Here is a 24173-nt window from a genome sequence, read left to right on the forward strand (position 1 = left end):
ACAACATTAGCAAATGTCTCAGAGATTTTATCCTTTAACGTGCCTGGATAGCATCTTTAGCATGAGCTACGATTTATATCCAAATGCAGCTTGATATAGTTGTGTTTCAAAGCAGGGTGGTCAACAGGTAAGTTTTCTAAGCCAGACAGGCTGCCAATACAGAGGGACTGGAATAGCAACTAATGTTGTGGATACAATTGCCTGCTGGAACAAACAGTCCTGTGAAGTTTCCTTTGCAGAGTGCAGCTGGACAGAACTAGACATTTAGAGATTAGGTACAAGTAAATGGTATATTCTTCAGTAAAATGGCATATATTTTCACATATATTTTAATGGGTAGATATAGAAGGAAGTTTTGTAGGAAACCCGATGGCGTACAAATTTGCTAATATCGTTATAGCCAGTTAGGAATGACTGCAATAGTGGAAGTGATAGGCAACCTCTGTATTATGAATTCTGATAGGAGGCACTAAACATGAAAGTGTTGTTTTCCTTTGGCTGCCTGGAGGCTGTCTTAAGTGCTAGGCTTTTGATCATAGTGACAGTTTTAAACCCCTTAAGAAAACTAGAATTGAGAATAAAAAAGCTGACAGCTGTGGTTCACCTCTCTCTGTCTCTCTTTGCCTTCCTATTATCCTAAACCCTTGAAGATCTCTGGAGAGAGATACAGCTTATACTGCACGTATGATGAAACAGCACTCATCATGTGTCCCCTGCAAGTGCACTATATATGTCCTTTTTACTTCTGTCAGGTTATTGAGACTACTAAAAGGCACGAACCTTAAGATATGAACACGTTACTGAAAGAGCTAAGGTGGTGCAAGTTTGTAGTATATATGGTATCCTTATGTCTGCATGAATTCTGAAATCTGGTTGCTATTGAATAGTAATCAGGCAGCAAACAGTTTATGGTCTGAGTAAAATAAACTATGAAGCCAATTAACCCCTTTGGAGGGGAAAAAAAAAGCAAACAAGGTCTTGGTAGGAACAGGGAATGCTTAAAAACAGACTACACAAATAAAAATATAATGTTATAGTGTAATAGTTATTACATGTTTTAAAAGTTTCATGTTATATTTGGCCAATGGAGGAAAGGAGAAAATCGGAACGTGTCAGGTTAACAGTAAGTCTATTCCAGTTGTAGATGCTGTTGCTGTAATTATGAGATTCATCATCACTCTAGGAAAAAAGCACAAATCCGTAAGTGTAGAAATACATACACTCAGATTTTATGTGCAAACACAAAAGCCGGCTTTTTACAAATGCAGCTGTTTAACTGAATTTTCCAGGTATAGATGGAAAGGCCTGTTCAAAATAGGGTTAGTAACTGCCACTGCAACATAAGGATCTTTTATGGAAACTCTAAAGCCACCTATACAAATTCTTTATCATAATCAGTTCAGCTGAATAGCTACATGAAGAATTGTAGAGACAGTAGATGAGCTAGTCCATTGATAGTCTTGAAGGACATTGTAATGATCTATTGTCCGGAATCATCAGTGCTGTGGCTCCTAAACTCTCTTCACCATATAACACTTTCTAAAATCAGCATAGTTTATGGATGACAATGACTGATTGCATATTTGGAAGCACCACTGGCAGAAATTATGCTCTAATTATGGCTGAGAAAGTTTTCAAATTCCTGCACTACAGGTGAAGTGGAAGTAAAAGATAAAGAAAAATCGTCTTCTATTATAGCATCTGATAAATCTGCTTCAGTAGAAATGTAATATTGGCTGCTGACAGACTGATAAATCATTGCAGGCTCCACTTAAAACAAGCTAGATTTCTTTTACTGTAAGGAAATTTTCTGTTGACTTCAAGGATTAGACCAGAATCAGACAAAGCCATGTCTGTGGTGGGTGAAATACACTTTTTTACTTGGTAGGCTTAGACTAACATTATTCCCTGAGTTTCTAAAGATAGTAACAGAGATTCATCCAGTGTCCTCGGAATCCTTCTGTGAATAATGAGCATGACATTGGGTTACCAGACTAAAACAAACTTAAATTGCCTCCCTTTAAAAAAAAATAAACAGAATTCTTTTTTTTTTTCTTTTGGTCAAAACATACCTCTTTGTCAAAATAGGAAAAAATATCTCAGTGCATGGAAAAGTATACAGGATGCCACATGTGGTGTCACGTGAGTAGATACATTGGATTTTTCTACATGAATCTATGGAGGGGTTTCTTTGGGAGTTTCCAGTGCAGATGTGGAAGCACTGTGCAAGAAGTACAAAAATTCACTGATTTGTTAAAGCCCGGTACTGTAGATAGATGCCCTTATATATTTTGGTCAGGATTGCTTCTGCTCCTGTGTTTATGCACACAATACCAAGGATAGTAAATAAGGACGGTTAACAGTGATGTAGTGGGCAACAAATATATGCTTCAGGTTTCCCAGAACAGTATTTTAGACATATTCTCAATTTGGAAGATGGGTGTTCCAGTTTAATTAAGCCTGTTAGATAAGAACTACAAAAAGACTGTGGAAAAAAACCAAAATGTGAGAGACACGAATTGGTTCAAAATTTTGAAGTTGGACAGAAAAATACACTGTTAATCCCTCTAAGTCCAGAATCAACAAGGGAAATGACAGAATAATTGTAAGGGTTGATCTAGGTCCTGGGTCCTTCTGAGCAATGACAGCTACGTTTATACTGAAAAAACATGTAATGTATCACTGTAATTTTGTAGTTTACACCCAAAAGCTTTCTCAGGTTGAAAGCTTAATAAACAGGTAAGTAATAGGGAAGAGATACTTCAACACTGTATATAATTCAAGCAAGCTTTAGAGTTCTATGTATCTTTCTAACTTCCTCTCTAGGAAGTAAGCCCTGTTTTGGAAGGTACTATATATGTGCTTTGCTTGATAATACTTCACTGAATTGGGACTGTGGAGCCATTGCATTGAACATGTCCATATAGTTACCTTCTAAAAGTTACAGTCACTTAAAATCCTCTTCTTCATATTTGATGATGTTGATTAAACATTACCAACATTGAAATTACTGTAGTAGTCTCAATGATAGAAATCACACCAAGCAATAAAATTTGTTCCACACTCTCACAGCCGAGTAACTGTATTCTCTATCTTAGAACCAGCCAGATCACAAATAAGATAAAAATTTTAAACTACCAGAATTTGAATTTGGAGTTTGATGGAGCCTGTTCTAGACATAAAATAGGCATTGCATGAAAGTCCAATAGTTACTACCTGTATGTGGGGAATACCCCACTCTGGATCTGGTTTCAGGATTGAGACCTGTCATCTGGCATAGAAAACTGATTTTGGTGAAGTCTGGTCAGAATTGCCTTTATAAAAGAGTTTGATAAAAGTAGGAATTGCCATATTCTGGTTTTACCACATAGCATGTTCATTGAAGCATAGCATTGAAACAACTATTATGTATGAAAATGGTATAGGACAATATTTATTTAAAATAAGAATGAGTCATTTAATTTGTTTGATGTTTTCTTGTCTAAAAATTTAAACAGTAGTGAAAATGATGTCTTTTACAATCATGATTAAAAAAAAATCCAGGAAAAAAACATTGGTACATATTAACCTATGTGTACAGTGATTGTTTGTAGTGTAAATGGACTTTTCTTTGTGCATACAATAATGTTATCTTTAGCAACCTGTCCTGTTTAGCAGAAGCTCCTTAATTTAGCAACATAACTGCTTCAAAACACTTCTCCTTGCTTTCTTTTCAAACAGCCATTTTTTCTAGTACAGTTCTGGTGACCTTGATGCGTATTATATCCTGTTTCTATTGTCCTAATGCCCCAGTTAGGGTCTCTGATAGCTTGCTGATAATTTCCTTGCTGTGTCTGTAGGTGATGACAATTTTGATAAGCTACTTAGACTCCTGTAGTATTTCAGATTAAAATTTCATGCTGCATCTCATTTGATTCTTAGTTTATTAGTTCTGATATTTAGTGACATGTCTGTCAGGTCAAAGTGAAGGCAGAATAAATAAAGAATAAATAATGAATAAAGAGTTATTACTAATAAAGAGATATTACCTCTCTTTATGAATGCTTTTTTCTATTAGAACTGAAAGACCAACCCTATTATTTTTTCAAGGACACTTCACTCACTTCACACATTTGCATAAAACCCTTTTATTGAAATTAACAGAGAAAATATGAGAGTTACCAACTAAAATAAATGCTCAATTACTCAGTTATTAAAGAATGTGTTTGGTGTATCCACATGGCCCATGTATTAGAAAAATCCATCTCACTAAAAATCTTTTGCTTTGGTGGAAGTTTAAGTGCCTAACCGAACAATGAATTTTTAATTCAGTAAGCCAAGTAGTTGACTAAAAAGCCATTGATTGAGAGCAATGTGGCAAAAGGAAACATCTGATAAAAACAAAACCACATTGAATCATCTGCTGAATCTTCACTTACATGTTCCAAAAGAGGGCAGCAAATGTTCGCCTATCTGGTACTCTTCAGTTCTGGTCAGCAGTGGTCACTGATGGCAGACTGATGCAGACCTTTCCTGTATTCACATCCTAAAGTACTGGTTATGATCAGAAAGGGTTTTTCAGGGAAGGGACGTAAGCCTCATTGGCTCATCTGTACAATATGGATCTTTTAAGATATTAACAGGTGGAATAGACTGCACGCTGGACTTTATCTTATTTCAGGTCTGGTAAAAAAAAATTCAGAATAGACACAACAAAATAATCTGTGCGGTTGAGAATAAAATCTCTTATAGGTACTTTTACACCCATATTCAATTTAGTCCTTTTTTTCTCTCTTCTGTAATAGTGAACACATTGTATAAAAATAAATAGCCAACCCTCCCAGCCCAAAGATAGAAGCAGGAAACAAACAAACAAACAAAAAAAAATCCTTTGCAGTATGGAACTAGCTTTCTTACAGTACAGTAGGGGGTTGTAGAACCTATGTAGATCTTCAGAAAGGCTGAGTAAAAAAAAGGGATGAAATTAAGACTTTCCTCTGAAAAGTTAATACCCTAGGTCCAAAATGCTGCTGCTTCTCAGAGAAAAATCTGAAAAATAGGGTATACATATATATATAAAAAAAATTGAATATTTTACTGTTCACATTACTACTCCTCCTAAAGATGGCTTACTAACCCTCATCACTGTGAATGTGTATCCTTACATTCACACTTGCACAAACTTATGCATGCTTTTGTGAATTTCCTTTCAAGTACTACGTTTTCCTCTTCTTTGCATGGATGCCCATTACCAAAATACCTAACCTTTAAACACAGAAAAATAAGGAGGGGAAAAAATTCAACTGCTACATAAAAGCAAAGAAGTAATGAAAAATCCCTCTCTCCCTCTTTTTAATAGAATGAAATTGGGATTATTAACAACTCTAGGATTTTTCTGATTTTTTTTTCAAATCCAGAGTGACTTTTTTTAAAAAAAATACAATCTTGAAAATAATGGCACAATATGTTAAAGGTGTTCTGGCACGCTTTTGCAGAATTGGAAGACATTTCATAGAAAAGTGTGTAGAAATGGCTTGCAATGGTAGAAGGCACAGTTATAAGCTAATGTCAAAAGGCACATCGTGCATTATGAATAAAAGACTTTGAAATATGTATATGTTGGTAAATAGTTGTAGTGCTGAAGTATTCGAATTCTGTGCATTTGTTCAGCACGTTAGAAGGCCCTCAGCCTATCTGCTTTTAGTCTGCTTTTCAGTGTGTTAATATTGTGTCCCCTTTAAAATCATTTGAATTTTCTAGATGATAATTCACTTGTTACTAGTTGACTAAAGGTTATTATTAGAACTTCATATTCATATCTGAAATGCTCAGCACAGGGCTAAATTCGCACTTAAAGCAGGTCACTTATGCAGCCTTGCCCAGCCGAGATTTCAAAACGTGCAGGAATGGAGATTTTACAGCCTCTCTTGGTAATCCTTTCCAATGTTTAAACACTCTCATGGGGAAGAATTGTCTGTATGTCCAGCTGGAATTTCTCTTGTTTGACTTCATATCGTTGACTCTTCTTCTTCCACTGTGCACCTCCCAGAAGAGTCATCTATGTCTTCTCAGTAACTCCTTTTCATACAGACACACATCTACAGAAAGAGTTGAATAGAAAAACAAAGCAAAGAACTAATTTTCAAGGCATTACCCACCAGGATTGCCAAGTCCCGTTCTGTATAGCTGCTACCTAGCCATCTGGGCCTGAAACCGCACTGATGTATAAAGGTACTCTCCCTCAGGGGCAGGACATTGCATTTGTCTTCATTGAGTCTCATGATGTTATTGTCTGCCCATTCCATCTTTTGAACATGATGACCTTCAAATATGCACAGGAGAAGGAGAAATGTACTGTCCATAACCATGATGGAGAGAAAAAGAAGTCATGGTGTAAACTGTAGCAAGAGAGATCTAGGTTAGACATTAGGGAGACAAGTCAAGTAGTAATGAGAGTGAAGCACCAAAAACGGTTGCTTCAGAAGACTGTGTAATCCCTATCATTAGATATTGTTTAAAATGGATGAGGCACACGTCTGGCAGGAAAAGGGTAGGGCTGGATGCACCTATCTGGGGCTAAAGACATTCAGTAAAGGGAAGCAGAAAAGAGATCCCCTCCAGTACAGTTGGTTTTGTCAATGGGACTTAGGTGTGTGCTGTCAGGTTGATTCCCCAAATGATGGAATACTTCAGATTTCCTTATACCATACAATTCTTTAAGGGATTGTTTCTGATAAACATAACTCTAAAATAAATGCATGTATTTCATTTATGCAGACAAGCAAAAAGTCCCATTTTCTAATAACTAGACTAAAGTTAGCAACACCAACTAAGTTAGAAGCACATGGAACTTAGTCCTGTTCATTAGAAATTAAAATTATTTTGCTGTCCTTCTCCATTTTTTCATTTATAGAACAATTTCTCTTGGTATTTCCTTCAACATTTTTTAATTCTCACTCAGTAGCTAAATAAATGTAAACAATTACAATGCTTATGTTGCTACTGCAACTAATTGTAATATTAAATTCCCCCTGTGAATGGAATTTTAATGTTCTTGGTGGTGTTTTGTCAGCAATTTTCCTGCTGTTTAAAAGATCAGTGTCTAATAGGATTAAGGTAGATAATCAAATCTCAAACTGGAATCAGAGTATGAGGTTTGGATGCCTGGGGAGTACTTCCTTACTGAATATGAATGAAAGACCTTTAGTGCTTGCAGTAGAGAAAAATAAATGGAAGGCCACATTTTCACACTATGGTGTTACCTCAGACTTGGCAAGGAACTTGGATTCCTTTTCTGATAGTCAGACTGTTAGACAACATGAAGAATAAATTCAGCTCATCATCCAATGTCTGGGATTGAAATAATATTTCAAGGGATTTTATTGTATATTACATTATTTAGAGGACAGTGCAATGTGGTTTTGCCTACCATTTTCAGTGCAGCATTGAATCTATTGCTGGTTTTTATTTTAAATCTTAAACTTTATTTATGGACATACCATGTGGTTGATAATGATTTTAACTCTTCTGTCTCAGACAGAATTCTGGGCTCTGTGTGTGGGCATGCATGCAAGTGAGACAGTTGGGGTGAAAGAGTATGCCTGGTATTAGGTAGTGATTACTTCCTGTGATCTGCATGTGGGAGCTATGAAACTTACTTTATCAACTCTAAAAAATAAGTGGTAGTAACTGATTTCCATATGGGAGTGTTATCTATGCAAGTTGAAGTAACAAAAAAGAGAAAAAAAAATTACATAGCTACGAAACTCCTGTCAATTGCTATCAGATCTGCTTTGAGCACTGTATAAAAGCTGGAACACAGACATAAGGCAACCTGTAGGAGAGTGCAGGCATCAGGAAATTGCCTTGTGTGTTTGGTTTGGTATGATCAATCGGTATAACTTCTGTAAGGTGTCTTCCACTCCCACTTCCTTTGCTTTGCTGTTTTATCCAAGGAAAATTATTTTTTTCTATCAGAAATAAAAGAGTATTAGTGTTTATTTAGATGATGGTTATCGTGATGGTTGACACAGGTATTGAATGTAAAAACATATGACATGTCTGTGGAAAAGCTTGAGCTGAATGTTTATGCTCTATTGCTACCATCAGTGGCACATAGATGTCCTCTGTAGTTTCATGGAGAGAAGCATATATAACATATGTTCACCATTGCTTAAATACATGTGTTGCAGAATATTTTCTAATTTATTCAATGCCATTTTCCTATTTTCTAAACTAGGAATTGTCCTGCAGCAGTACAGACGCCACCTTCCCAAAGGCATTCATTTTAATGTAATGATATCTGAAGCTATACTAACTTATAACAGCATACACATACATTCTGGCAGTAGTACATATGTAAATGACTGTGAAAATGAATCTAATGTACATTAAAACTGTGAATAAATGCTGACTTTTTAATATATTTTATCAGGCTGTTTCACAACTGGCTAATTTCCAGTCTTAGAGCAATTTCATGTGTTTCAATTTCAATATATTTATTCTTAACTTCTAGCTGATTTTTCTTTCACAACTGTTTAATACTTATATAACTCCTCTAAAGCAATAACTTTATGCCTATTATGCATTCCTATAAGACTGCAGTGTAAGACCTTATATATTTGTTACTCTGTTAAAATTGTTTCTAAATATTCTCTAGAGACACTTTAAAAATATCTTTAGCAAACTGTAAATGACCTGTAAATAGGGTACATTCTGATTATATGTACTGCACTTACTTAATATGTTTCCTATATATTTAAAGTATTATATATATTTAAAGTTAATTATTTTTCAGTTGAAATGATGTCATAATTAAGTTCCCCTTTTCCTCAAGAATACAATTGTGTTCCCCATCCAGTGGCACATTTTTATACTGATGATTTTCCTTAATCAAACTTCTTGGCAATGGTTTGTAAACATACAGCCAAGTTCAACTCCTGTTGAAATTAGTGGGAGGTTTCCAGGTACGTCTGTGGCAGCTGAGTAATATTGTTAGCATAAACTACTTTGCTCAGTTCCTGTTTTAGAATGTCTCCTTGTGGAACTGCCCCATGCTAAAGCAGACTGTCTCACATTCCATTTAGCAATGAGGAAATACTTTTTTTCTTCAGAAAAGAAGAATTGATCTTAAATTCTTTCACGTGAAAATATGTATTCCAATGTAAACAATAGAGTTTCCTCCCACATTTCTCATTTTAACTCTTGAAATTTTGATTTTAAGAAAACTCTGACTAATCATGTGAATTTAAGGCTTTCATACTGAGCAAATCTGCAGACATATTACTAAATAAGAAGTAATATTTACGGATGTAATTCAGACAAAATTTCTGACACCCAAACCTAAGACACTAAATAATTACAGAAAAAAAAATGTGGCTTTGCACACTTAGATGTGGGCACGATTTTTGTAAATTAGGAGAAACTATACTAATATCCTCACACCGTTCTGTGTGCTCTTAAGACATGTCATAAAACATAATTTCCACAAGAATAGTTTACTGAGGCAGAATAAAAGGAGGATCAAATCAATAACAGAAATGGCAGCTGCCAGTATTAAAATAGTAAGGATAAACATTTGTGTGATTTAAGATGGGCTAGGTCTTAAAGGAAGAAAAACTGAGTAGAAAAGTTATCGCTGTGTCAATTTAGAAATCACAGTCCACATGCTACAGGTTTTTGATAATGAGTACTGCTCTCTGTCTGGTAAAAAAGGTTTTGCTTAACAACTTCTCTAGAGGTATACTGATGTATATTGTCTAGGGCTACGACCTACTGCTTTCAGGCTTCAACACCTCAACACTGCAAACCATGCACAATAGTACTGTGCATGCATAAAATGCATTGACCAGCCCGTTTTTCACATGGCCACATTAATACAGAATAAAAACTGATCTATGAAAAAGGGGTGGAAGCGCTTGGCAGCACTGAAGTGTCAGCAGCAACAAAGGCTTAGCGTTCAAACACTGCCCTTTACATAGATGGTTATGCTCTGTGTAATATATTTTCTCTGGTTACATGTTTACCAAGCACGGGGAGGACAATGAGTACAGAAGGACTCATTCTATATCTCGCAATACTTAGCATGTTCTTATACACACAAAGCCAGGGCATTAAAAATACAGATTAAAATGGTCTTGGAGGAGCTGGACATCCAGGGCCTGAAAGGCTGTGTAGTGCTGTGGCCTGAAAGCTCAGACAGACGGTTATTAAGTCGGTCACTAGAAGCTGAAATCTCAGTCCCAGAAATATCATCAATTACGCTACACGGTGATGTTCTTCAGCTTTCTGTCGGTCATCCCAGTATCACATGTGTATGGTAGTAATTTAAAACACGGTGTGCCTTGTCCTGCCTGTTCTGCATTTTCCAACACATCACATTATATGCAATATCCTTTGGGTACCTGTTGGGATAGAATATAACCACGCTGTAGTCATGGTTTCTGTGGGTATTCCCCTGCTGATGTACACAAGACAATTGATGACAACTGTATTATTGCACTTTTGCTGGTGATATTACTGATTGAACAATTTCTTTCAGTTGTTCATCTCCACCATTTTCCTAGTCATTTTTCTGCCCTTCTCTCCCGTTCCTGTTTTGCATACCAGCTGAGCAATCTCTGATTGCCGATTAACTCTGGTGAGTCTTCCGAAACATAAGCAATTTGCTCAACTTTGAATGCCATGTGTTCAGATTCCAAGTTGTGATGATGATTGCACATTTAGTTTAAAAGTGTTTTGCACCCACTTTCATTGCTTATTCAAGTCCTATAAATAAGAAAATTTGAAATGCAGCTCTTCTTTACTGCTGTTGATTGACTGAGCCCCCTGAGGCATAACTGTCTCCAAAGGGCTTAATGAGATGACAAATCGTTCAGCCTTAAGCTTGTAGGAGACATGTTATGAACATCAGCACTGGCTGCATAGTTAAGAGCTGTAGATGTGATAACATTTACCATCTGTGCAAAGAAACAGTGTAATTTATTGAAACAATGCAGGTAACAAGGCATTGTAAGTAGCTCTTCTCTCTTTTTCATTTCTCCCCTCTTAATGCTGATTGCAAGATTTCACCTATCCATTGGGCCAACAGTCAGTCTGATGCAGGCTCTGTGTGCTTTTTAGGAAGATAGTTAATGACAGTTCTTAGCTATCCCCATTTCATGAAGTCAATTCCTTTTTTGCTTCGTGACTAGCAAGTCTGCTGCTTTCATCCAGAGAGATAGCAATGTGGAAAGTCTCAACATCTGAGTATGATCCTTTCTTTGCTTCCTTGAAGGCTGCATCCCCAAAGATAAGAATGCAAGGACAAGTGAGGGGCCATCTATGTTTATTCCTTTACAGAACCTGTCAAGAAGAGTAAGACAAGTGCCACATTCTCCAGCATTACCCTCCAAAGGGTAACTCTTGACCAGGCATAGAAGCATAGTCTTCATAATTTAATTAAGAGATACCATTATTAGGGCCGCTGATTAAGAGAGTATATGACTCTAGAAACTAGATTAAACCAGGAGTTAATTGTGATGGCTGAGAAAGCAGCCATCAGCTGAAAGTGAATCCTAATTGTCAGCATGACCCAAATTCAGGCCAGCACTGGCCAAGAGCAAATATATGATGAAACGAGGAATCAGAATCACTGTATACAGATCTGTAGCATTGCATTCCTTTGGTAACACCACTTAAATATAGCAACATATTTTGCTGATGGTTATGTTTCTTTCTTACTTGATTATAAAAATCAATTCTAAAGTGCAGTTTCATAAAGTGCTTAGAGATAAGTTATGCTATGTAGTGAATGCCCTATCACTGCAGTGCAATGGAGTCATTAACAACATTAACTATATTTGCCACTCGAAAGCTGTATTATTTTATATCAGTTACAAAGAGCGAAACAGGGCATCAGGATAAACACTATAGATTCTCATACTAGAAAAGTAAGCTTCATGAAGATCTTTAGATTGAAGGACTTACTAGGTGTCATTTTAAGGTGCCTGTCCTTTAGATTTCCCCTAGAGAGATTGGTAATGTCTTTTAGATTATAACATACTCCCATGAAATGAACTCCTGCTCCCCTTTCCTATCACACTCCCCCCATCCAAGGATGAGAAAAAGGAATGGAATTTGAAATATAACATCTTGGAAAATTATACTTTTTATACTGGTTGAGCTCCAATATAATAAAAATGCCACTTTTATAAGAAAGATCTTCAATTTCATTTACAGAAGATACACATTCTTAGGACATCCAAGGCAGCACAAATTTGACTTAACTTCCTATCTGCCTCTTTTTTTATTTTTCATACATTCCACTAGGTTACAAATCCTGCAGGATAGTATTTTTTCCTTTGGAGAAAAGTAATATAAATGAATAAATTACATCATCTCTTTTTAACTCAATATAGATTATCTGAATGTTGGGGGCCTTTGTTGACCTTTAATAATATTTTTTAATCTTCAATAAGCATTCATTTTACACAAGTGGAAATAGAGCACTCTGCTGTACTAAAACTACCAATTTGGGGAAAAAAATCATAATTGTTCAAAATCCTTAGGAATCCCCAGCAAAGTATATTCAGTGGTCCAAATCCTGTTCTCACTTTCACATTTATGTACACAAAACTGATTCACTGAAAACCATTTGCTTCCTTACACCACAGTGTAAGGAAGAGCCTTACTTTGGCCAAAGGTTCTACATCCAGTTTAAAGCATTGAATAGTAACATTTGCAGCTCAATATTTATATTAACAAAACAAGGGCATGGTTTATCTGAGAACAGAACAAATTCCTTTTACTTTTATGAACTAATATCAATAAGTGCAGCACTGAAGGAATTGATTCCTTCCACAATTGACTGCAATTTTAGTCTGTGCCATGGCCTGTTTCACCTTTGTTACACAATATAAACTGACCCCAGCTGCACTTCTTCATCACTATTGGATTTGCTGTCTCCATTCTTTTTGTCAGGGTTTCTCATGAGTCCATTTTCTCTTGAAGAAAGTTGTTTTTTTTTTTCTCTCCCTGGATTTGGTGATGGAAGTTCTGTCTAAAAATTATTCTGTCTTGCCTCCTTGTGTTTTTGTTACAATTATCCTTGCCCCTTGTACACTTTCCTCTCCAAGGCTCTGCCTGACAGTTACTGATCTTCTATGTGTTATGCTGAGCATCTTGGTAAGCAGTGTGTACTTCTCCTTAGAGGGTCGCTAGACTCAGTTTTCAGAGACTGAAGAATCTCCTCTCAGTACATGTGCTGCTGCCACTTCCCCATTCAAAAGGGTTGTAGAATGCTTCTGTGCTGTTCAAATGTATTAGCCATGACCCAGGTTTTTATCCATGTTGTACCTGACAGTTTAATATCAAACACTCTTATGAAAGTTATGCAGATAACAATTACTATGAAAAGCAAAAGGAAGCTTCTCAAAGGAATATATCACAACTCAAACTCTTAAAAACCATATCATACTTGGGCAAATATCAGGGAATTTTTGTGTAACACAAAGGTAATTACAAACTCCATATCTTGAAACTAGTCCTAAGATTATGAATATAACTTGAGAGCTGAACAATTTCATATTTTAAAGATTGAGTACTTCTATAAGAACTGCTAAGACTGCATATGAAACAACATTGTAAACTAAGCTTTATTTGGAGAGGATCGGGACAGCAAATATACAATGAAGACAACAAAAAAGAGATTACATTTCCAGTAATGCTTGCACAGCAAAGGCATGCATGTGACTTCTTCCAGGTCCTCTGGAGGGTAGTGATCCCTCTTTCATCTGCTGGTTCCCGCTTCTCTTTTGTGCAGTTTACCCTGTCATATGACAAAATTTTTGAGTTTGCTTCCTGCAAACCCTCTGAAGATGTGAACACAGAATAGGTCATCCCACTATCTAACAACTGTTATTTCAGTTTACAAACTAACTATAGCACGTTATCATGGGGAATAAACTAGGGGAGATGGAGACATGCGCACGCCTGCAGGGCTATGACCTTATTGGCACTACAGAAACGTGGTGGGATGGCTGCTATGACTGGAGTGTCAGGATAGAAGGGTACAGGACAGGCTTGAGAGGTGGGCCCATATAAGCCACATGAAGTTCAAGGCCAAGTGCAAGGTCCTGCACGTGGGTCGGGGCAATCCCAAGCACAACTACAGGCTCAGTGGAGAATGGATTGAGAGCAGCCCTGAGGAGAAGGACTTGGGAGTGTTGATTGATGAGAAACTCAACATGAGCCGGCAGTGTGCGCTTGCAGCCCAGAAAGCCAAATGTGTCCTGGGCTGCATCAAAACCAGCGTGACCAGCAGGTTGAAGGAGGTGATTCTGCCCCTCTACTCTGCCCTTGTGAGACCCCACCTGGAGTACTGTGTCCAGCTCTGGGGGCCCCAGTACAGGAGAGACATGGAGCTGTTGGAGCGAGTCCAGAGGAAGCCACGAAGCTGATCAGAGGGATGGAGCACCCCTCCTATGAGGACAGGCTGAGAGAGTTGGGGTTGTTCAGCCTGGAGAAGAGAAGGCTCCGGGGAGACCTTTATTGCAGCCTTCCAGTACCTGGAAGGAGCCTACAGGAAAGCTGGAGAGGAACTATTTATCAGGGAGTGTAGTGATAGGACAAAAGGCAATGTTCTTAAACTAAAAGAGGGTAGATTTAGATTAGATATAAGGCAGAAATTATTTACTGTGAGGGTGGTGAGGCACTGGAACAGGTTGCCCAGAGAAGCTGTGGATGCCCCCTCCCTGGAAGTGTTTAAGACCAGGCTGGATGGGGCTCTGGGCAACCTGGTCTAGTGGAGGGTGTCCCTGCCCATGGTAGTGGGGTTGGAACTAGATGATCTTTGAGATCCCTTCCAACCCAAACCATTCTATGATTCTATGATTGTATATGCTCATGATCTTACTTGGTATTTCAGAACTAGCTGTTTCATCTTCAGCTCTAGTGAGACTTGGCTCACAGCAAGAATATTGCCTTTGCAACAACCTTGAACTCTGCTTGGGTTTGCTCTTTTTTCAAACACCATCTGCCATAGCAATAGTCTGTGGAAATTTAAATTTACTATTTTAATGCCAACCTGATAATAACTGCTTTTATTATTCGATTTTCCTTAGTTCTATACTAACATAAATAATGAAATGCAACTCCATTTATCAGTTATACAGACATAGTACTAAGAAATCTTGTGATCCCTGGGATTGCCTCAAGCAAGGGGAACACAGTCACTTCTTATGGATGTATAATCTAAGAAAATATAATCCATATTCTTTTCTGGTGAAAGCTGTGAAAGGAATGTTCGAGATAAATAATGGTGCAATAGATCACATTGGGAGAGACTAGGATCTTGTGTCCTTTATTTACTCTTTTTCCTCTATCGACTTAAGGACCAAAATATTTTGATTCTTTTGAATGTCAAAACCATCTCTATTAACTGTGCTGAAATGTATTTTTTTAAATACTAGTATGTTTTCTCAACAAACAATTTTTTACTCCCTTAGTTTTCCATGCAGCGTACTTAACCTTGCAAATTGTTCTGCAGTGCGAGCCCTCATCCAAGCAAATAAAACCACATTGTAAAAACAACTGCTTTAGTGGAAAAAACCAACCAACCAACCAAACTGGTGGAAAATTTATCTCTGTCTTCCTGGAATGGATTTTCGATGAATCACTATTCATTCTGGGTCATTTATGGAACCAGGTTAGTTTACTAATGACCTTAGCTATTATTCCTGTTGCAGATTTTAAGGTTAACTATTAGTCTTTTGTACATTGCTAATACATGTTTGAGTATCACATATAGTTCAGTTACACTTGAACATTTGTGTTTTAGTACATCCTTATCAAATGTAAGCAAAAGTATATCACTAGTACAGCATCTTCACAGCAATGTTTTATTGAACATATTTCCTAATTTTTTGATGCAGCTATCCATACCATAGCCTAATAGGCTGATCAAACTGTGAAAAATAAAAATGGGTTGTTAGGTATAAATCCTTCTACTTCTGACCTTGCCATGGATTTCTTTGATTCATAGCTTAAATCTGCTGCTGCAGAACTGTCTACAGGTAGCTGATGCATCTTTTTTTTTTTTTTTTTGTGACCATATGCCACAGGAAATCCTGCAGACTTCAGGTGGAATAGGGAGTACTTAGCTCACTAAAAAAGCAGGCTTATAATTCAGATGTTGGGTACCTAAAAGCTACAGTATTCAAAAAAATTAGGACTGCTTTTGAAAAGTTGCCCTCTATTGCCCTCATGCATCAATAAAAGTTTACTATGTAGTACTTTGTGTGCTCTGACACCTTAGTCAACTTTATGAAGAATATTTTGATCATAGGAGTAGGATAGTAGAAAATACGAAAATAATTATAATCAACACTGTAGCTCTTATGACTGGCTATTTTTTTAATTCTAATAGTCCGTATTTTTTTCTCTGATGTCTTCCAGAATTAGTTTATTTAAAAGGTATTTTTCTTCCGGTCCTTTATCTTTATTCTTAGGGGGTTGGAGTTTATAACATTAATTTAGTCTCTTGCTCTGATATTTTTCTCATCTGATTTTACCAGTAACAAATTTTTCTCAGGAACGAAGCTTTAATGCCTTTTAATGATATATAATTTACAGAAGAGCATTCTGGTTGCAGCATATCCACTTCTGGTTTAATTAGACTGCTGCTCTTCTAGGTTCCTTTCATCTTTCAAAATATATCCTGCCATTCTCTATTTTTCCCTTGCACTACTTCTATCTGGTTTCTAATTTTCAGGGGAGTTGAAGAGCTTGCCCACTTTTAATGTTCTTTGGCTTCAGAGAGCTTGTATACTAGCTCACAGAAGACAAATGCTAGTAACAAATACACACGCTTAGCAAGCTCAGCTATTTGGTTTTTGATGGAACAAAAGAAAAAAGAAACATGCATCAGGAATAAAGGAGAGGTACTTTACAATAAAAGAGAGAGAGGCACAGACTTTAAATTAATTGAATTACTTATTTGGTAGTCCACTTGTATCTACACTAACATAAACTTTATCATATTTCTTTTACCCTGGAGAGCAGTCATATGCTATAACATTAATGAGTTTCTCCATGTGTTTGAATGTGCTTTGAACACAGTGTTTATGCTAATCTCCCAAGTGTCTGTTGATCACAATCTTCATTTTCTGAGGAACATCCAGAGTCACACTTTTCCCTTTCTTTCATGGTCAAGATGAAGCATCTGCTGCCTGCCATCTTCATTATCATCATAAAGAATGAGAGTTTAAAAGCTAGAAGGCTAGGGAAAGTGTGCAGCATGCACTTGAGAGATAAGTGTCTTGGAAAACTGGCAACCCATGTGTATACAGTTTTTTCTGGGCTATCTTTCCTTCTCTCCAACTGCCTTTGGTTTTTTTTTTCCTTTCACAGAATTAGATTTGGCAGCAGTATTGTACAGCTGATTAATGCATGACAACTAGATTACTTCTTTTTTGAAACTGAGAACTTTTATTTCCTCTTCATTTAAAAAAAAAAAAAAAAAGATTCTCCAAGGAAGGGGGGGAGAACAAGTGATTTTTAGGTTCTGAGTCTTCCAAATTTCAGTTCTCTGTGACCTAGGTGAAAAAGTAAATCATGCACATTTCAAAGATTGTTAACATTTCTTAAAGTATTGATGGTTTCACGTCACAGATGGGAGGGGAGTAACTAAAGAAAGGTTAATAACCTTTGACTAGTGGAAAACATAAATCTATTAGTTCCCACAACACTCTGTCAATCAATGGCTCATACTCAGCTGAAGGCAATTTACTCTAAACTTGTAAATTTTTGTGGCAGAATAAGCAAGATTTAACACCCAGAGAACCACATTTCTTTACTTATTTTAAAATTACTGACAAATAATCTGAGAATATTGTCTACCTTTTTTCCTATTTTTATTATTGACACAACTCTAAACTACTGAATTAAAACTGGCAAATCTGGACAGCTATGTTTGATCTTTGGTCAGTGAATCCAAATTGTCCAGTTAAAGTCCAGGTTTCACTGCATTTTGTACAAATGTGCAGTAGGAGATTATTTAGGAAGAAACACTTTCTAGGGGAAAAAAAAAAGACAGAAAAGTGGAAGTGGTCTCTGCTTCACAGAAAGGGAACCGAAGGAGGTTCATGGTGATTTACCTAGAGTTACTCAGTGGTTAGCAAGAGAATGTAGCTACATCCACAATTGTGGAATGAATTCTACATGGAATTTCTATATTTCATAGCTACACTTACTTAAAATTATATTTAACCAATCTCTGGCCAGATTCCCCCCCCCCCCTCTTTTTATGCACAATTATAGAAAAGAAATTGTTAAAAAATTTTTGAAAAATTTCCATCAGTTTGCATAATCCTTTCATAGATGAAAAATCACAGCAATTTGTTTTTGACAAAAGAGACACAATAGGATCCTTTCAGTGGAGCTATGCCAATTTTCAACACTCAGGACACAGAACAACTTCTCCGTGTATGTGCTACATTGTAGATAATTACTGGTCATAAAATTTCATTGTCACTAGTCCAGTTGCAAGGTGCAAATGAAGACAGGATCTTGCCAAGAGCAAGAGTGAGTTAAAATAAACAGGTAAACTACACTAACATGACCTGAACAAATAAGAAGAAATTATTACTCCAATTGTGATATATATTAGCAAACTTGATCTTGAAAGTGCTTTTCTTTCAAAGTGCTGGGTGACAGGATGATGGCACTCTGTGTGAAATGTTCAGCTTCCATTACTCATGTCTGATGGCAGCCACTCAGTGTCACGTAATACTTCTGCATCAACACAATATTAATAATCATCAACTTTATCCCTGGCCATTTCGGGGTGGGGGGGTGGGGGGGTGGGGGGTGTTGGAACTAGATGATCTTTGAGGTCTCTTCCAACCCAAACCATTCTATGGGTCTAGGATTCTAACTTCATCTATGAATTTTTATCTAAATGAACACTTCTAATTTGACTAGTCATTATTCAGGAACACTGTTTCAAGTAAATTCTGTGATGAAGTTAAATAGAGGCTAAAAGGACTTCAGCTACTGCCATTGATACTGCCTAGTTCAGTGCATTTGCCTGAGATTTCCAAATGTTTGGCATGTAAAAGTCTCAAAAATCTGATCATTCCACATATGCAGGCAATGTGTTCAGGTATAGTAAATCCAAGACAATACCTGCAGGTCACATGCCTATTTCCTATTCAGAAATAAATATAGGGACTCTTAAGTAGCTATACGTCCTCCCCTGCTTTTAGTATATTTAAAAAAAATATCCAAGAAGAAATGTCATAATTTGGAAATCACTAAGTTTAGGAACTGTGTTTTCCTTCTTTTAAAGAAGTGAAGAGAAAGTACATGTTTTGATAAATTTTACATTATTTAAATAAATTTTAATTCTTTCATGATATTTGCAAATATTATGTAGATGATGTAAAGAAGCATGAGGACTATATGCAAAATTCTTTACTTGTTAAGTCTATTTCTGAAATTGATGGATGTTTTATTTGCATGGAGAGTCCAAGATTGAACAAAACCTTCTTATTAGGTCATCCAGTACATCTCATTAGGAAAAGATCATTGCTTAGGGGTATTTTCTAAGTGTCTGATTTTCAATGAATATAGATATATTTAGAAAGCTATAAGTTTTCTGCTTTATATCATCATATGCCGGCTGAAACAGTTTACCTCTCAACCGGCAGTACAATGTTTTCTCAGTTTTGCCTCTTTAGCATAACTTCAAATTAAACGTTATCAGAGTAGCAGATAAAAAGGCCCTTAGAGGAAACTGAATCACCTAGAAAATATTTTGAATGGTACTAATTTTTGTACAGAGATAAGGAAAACAAGTATCACACAGCCTGGTCTTCACCCATTTTACAGTCAGTAGAAAATTGTTAATTTTGGTGGGAAAGGATCTGTTTCATTATGCCAGTGTATCTCAGCTAAGTTCATTAGGGCAGGTAGTGATGGCTCTGCAATCTGTGCTTTTCATAAACTCACTGAAGAGTGATTGGAAATTAAGGAAAAATTCTAGAAATGTACACAAATTCTATTAGCACTATATGACTCAGTGTATAAAAATTTTAATCCTGTAGGAGTTATAAAATATATGGAATAATTTTACTAATGTAATATTACTAAATTGTATATTTACACAAGAATATAAATGTCTATCAAAATAGTAATAATTGCTTTGAAAAAAAGGATGAAAACAGATGTTAGAAAGTTTATCAGAAAATTCATTATGGATACAAATTTAATGAGTTCTTTTCTGGCATTTTTTTGTAAACCACTTTTTCTTATTTTGATCTTATTTACTGCATAAACTTAATCATGTTTATACTCAAGTCAGTATTCAAATACTTGCATAACAGTGCTTGTAAAATGGTAGCATAGTTATTAAAGGACTAGAGTCCTTTTCACTGGGCCATCCAAACAACTTGGTCAGTTCTACATGTCTGATTTCTACGTAATGCCATGCAAATGAGATATTTTTCTGTGTTAAAGTCAAAATCCTGGTGGTGAGTGTTTACTTCTAGAGTTTTGAACCCTCATAGTGAAAAAGAAATTGAAACTGCTGCTACTCAAGTTGAACAATAAATCCCCTGACTTGTGCTAGACATGCTATGGCCATGGCTAAATCAAATTTTTTAGAGTATACTCTATTCTGAGCACATGTCTCAGATGAAGGCCTGTGAGAGTACAAAGGGTTGTTCATCTGTAGATCCTAACAGGACTTGAAGTATTTAATTCTGCTAATCACAGAACTGTTTGACTCTGCCAGGGCTGAAACCTCCCAAAGTAAATGCTGAAGTTGTAGTTCTACGCTGAAAATTCTGACACCTTCTGACTTTATTTGCTTTTAGGATTGGATGGCAACTTGGAGATTTTAAATTTATGTCATCTAATTAGAGTGTTATTTATTTATTTAAGGATGATTTAGTTATTGGGGCAAATGAGACAAGGAGGGAGGCAGGGAGAAGAACTTTTTCTAGGAACGTATGATGGGTTACAAGGTTTGCAAAATAAAAGTATAAATGTATTTCTACACTTCACAATGCGATATCCTGAAGAGACAAGTGCTTATGTAAAGTCCAACCGTCAAAGGACTATGTATACTCTAGAATGCATTTCCCTCCTCTCACAAATGCCATTGGAGTGCGAGACTCTATGCTTTCTTCTCACTCTTTCTAAACCCCTTTTGCTTGTCAGGTCTTTCTACCTTCACATCTTTCTTTATCCTTCCTTTTTCTGCCTACTTGATTGTTTATATTTCTTTAAAAGCTCAGTGACTGGAATATGAAGGCAAGGGATCTCGCTTATGAGAGTGGTGTTCTGAAATAACCATCATTGCTCTTTCAGATGGAACCATGGCAGTCCTTGCCTTATGTGTAGACAGACTAGATCTGATAAGTGCACTGGTTGCAACCCACAAATCTGACTGGAATAAGCAGAAGCAGCCAATTAGCTCAACTTCAGTTAAGAAACAATTTTACTTCCTCCTGTGTAAATCTTTGCAAAATTATAGGCAAGCTTACTGTCACTGTTGTTACTTCAATCCATTGATGTCTTGTTAAAGGTTGTGAAATCAAAACTAATGGAAGTGCAGAAGGGCACAAAGGGAAACAGGTTATTATTTCATGAGCAGCTGTATCCAGTGGAAAGTTTCCCTGATTTCTGACTTCTGGGAGATTCAGAAGGGTAAGCTCAAGGACAAAAAAACAATAAAAAACCCACCAAACAAGAAATGCACTACAGCAAATGTCAAAGTTCTGATGTAGCAGAAAAATCAATCTAAACATCACACCAAAAATACACAACAAAAATATCTGTCAGAAATTTTGTATAGGGCATAGGCATTTCAGCTCAGAGCTGGCAACTCAAGGGCATTTTAGAATATGTCTCTTGAATGGCAAGAGCCTATAATCTTGCGAATGGTTTTGATAGGGAGCAGTACATATCTGAACTGTCCCAACAACTCATCAGGACTAAATTGTTACTGAGACAAAGATTCAGTCCTTCTTCCACGGCTGTGACAGACAGTTACCCTTCTGCCCTTTTGGGAGAACAGCTCAGAGCATCTCTCCTTGGCCAGTGAGAGAGGGAAATGGAGCTTTCTGTCCACTTGGTCCCTGTGGGAAAGGTTTGGCAAACAATCACCTCAGACTTGGTGAAACAGTAAACCAAAGGGTGTAGTCCTTATTGTCTTTACTGAGTAAAAGTTGTCATATAGGATGATGGATAGTTTCTTGTACTAGATCTGAGCCTAACACTGACTGTTATCAGTTAGTTAAATGTTATCTTTATACTACTGAATTGGAAACACCTCATTTTGCAGCAGTGAGCTAGTCACCCACGCTGCATACCCTTGTCTCTGAACGAGCTAAACAGTTTCCTTGAATGAGAAATTGGCAAATACATTTTACCTGGCCAAATGCTAGATTTCAAATGGCTATAAATAGAGGCAAGTGCAGCTTTCAGCACGGCCTGGCCCAGCCCAGCAGCACATCTTCCAGCCCCACTGCCATGGGAGTCTAGACACCAGCAGCAGGAAGAGATGGCTGCAATTCTGTACTGTGGATAAAAGGCAGACCCTGACCTGGTAATTGTGTGTGGCATGTGGACATGTTCATCAGCCACAACATGTGTGTTGCTGCAGTAAGGCTGCAGGCTGAAAACAGTGGATGATTCAACTAGAATAAAATTGGAATTTGTATTTCAGTCAAGCTTATTAGCACAGCAGAAAAAAGAAACCAAGAACATCTTTGCAAACTAAAAGCAATTCAATTAAATCAAGCAACCAGTCTATGTGATTTAGTTTGGCAATCTTAATTGCAATATATTAGTCTCAATCTTAGTTGCTTACCCTGTCATGCTAACTGAGATCCCTCACACAGTCAAGAATGCCAGTGATCAAATAAATTAAAAATATCCGAGATACACAGAGGCCACTGCTAACATAAACGGTTAATAATGAAAATATGGACCAACAAAGGAAACACACTGATGTAGTATCTGTCTGAAAGCATATTGATTCTCCAGTACCTAAATCTTTTACACTGAAGAATTATTGTCAAAGAATGAGTCACAGGACAAAATATAAGATGTATTTTTCACTGTTCTCATTTACAATAGTTTTAAAAAGTTATTAATGTATTTTTGATTTATTATATTTTAATTTAACACGCTTAAGTCCAAAGTATGGAATGTTTCTCAGAGAATATTTCATACCATTACAGTGGTATTCAGTACAGAAAATTTAGCAAAATATTTATATACGCATATACCTATATCTATAAATATTTACACATAAAAGACAGAAAGGCAATAAAAACTTATCTAATTATAACGAGGTGTTTAGATACTACAGGCAAAGAAGGTTTTTTTTTTTGAAAGTAGACAATGAAAGACTTGTCTAGAAGAGGAAGTTGCATATGCGTTAGCTTATAAATTGGCACAAAAAGAAAAACACAAAGGCTCTATATGTCATCTTGAGCTGATGTCTTTCAGTTTAGTTGTTCATCTTCCTTACTAACTTAAATTAACTTTAAATAAGACTGATTGTGTGAAGTTACTGTGGACTGCCCTGTGCAAAGATTTAATGAAAACTGCTAAGATTCACACCTTACATCATCACCATTTTCTCATGGGAAAAAAAAAAAATCTGGAAATTGTGTTTGATAGAAATAATGCAAGTAGTGGTTTTGCAGAAAAAAATAATCATTAGCTTAGTAAAAGTGCAAATGCAAAAGATGTTGTGATATGTCAAAAACTCCCTTGTGAAATCAAGGGGTTCAAGTGTTCTCCTCAAAGTCTTACTGTATTCCAGAGATCTTCCTGATGATCAGCACTGGGTGAAGAAACTTCTTCCTCTGATTTCTGTGATACTAGCTCTCCATATGGTTCAGATAGTTGAAATGGGAAGACCCTCTAATATCTTTCTTTGTCATATTTCGGAGACTGGATGCTTGCTGAAAGATCCCAGTGCTCCAGTTTCTAAACAAAAATATAGTTGTGTTTCTCCACACAACTATTTGGGAAATAATTTCTTGTAATTCAGTTAAGTCTCCCTTAAGATTAAAAATTAAACAGGAAAAAAAAAAAGCATTGAGATAAAACTGGAAAAAAACTTTTTCTTTCCTTGTAGATTTCCATTGGACTTGCAATTGACTTACAGACTTCTACATTCAGGCATACTGTGCATC

Source organism: Balearica regulorum, chromosome Z (genome assembly GCF_011004875.1).
Source record: "Balearica regulorum gibbericeps isolate bBalReg1 chromosome Z, bBalReg1.pri, whole genome shotgun sequence".
NCBI lineage: Eukaryota > Metazoa > Chordata > Aves > Gruiformes > Gruidae > Balearica > Balearica regulorum.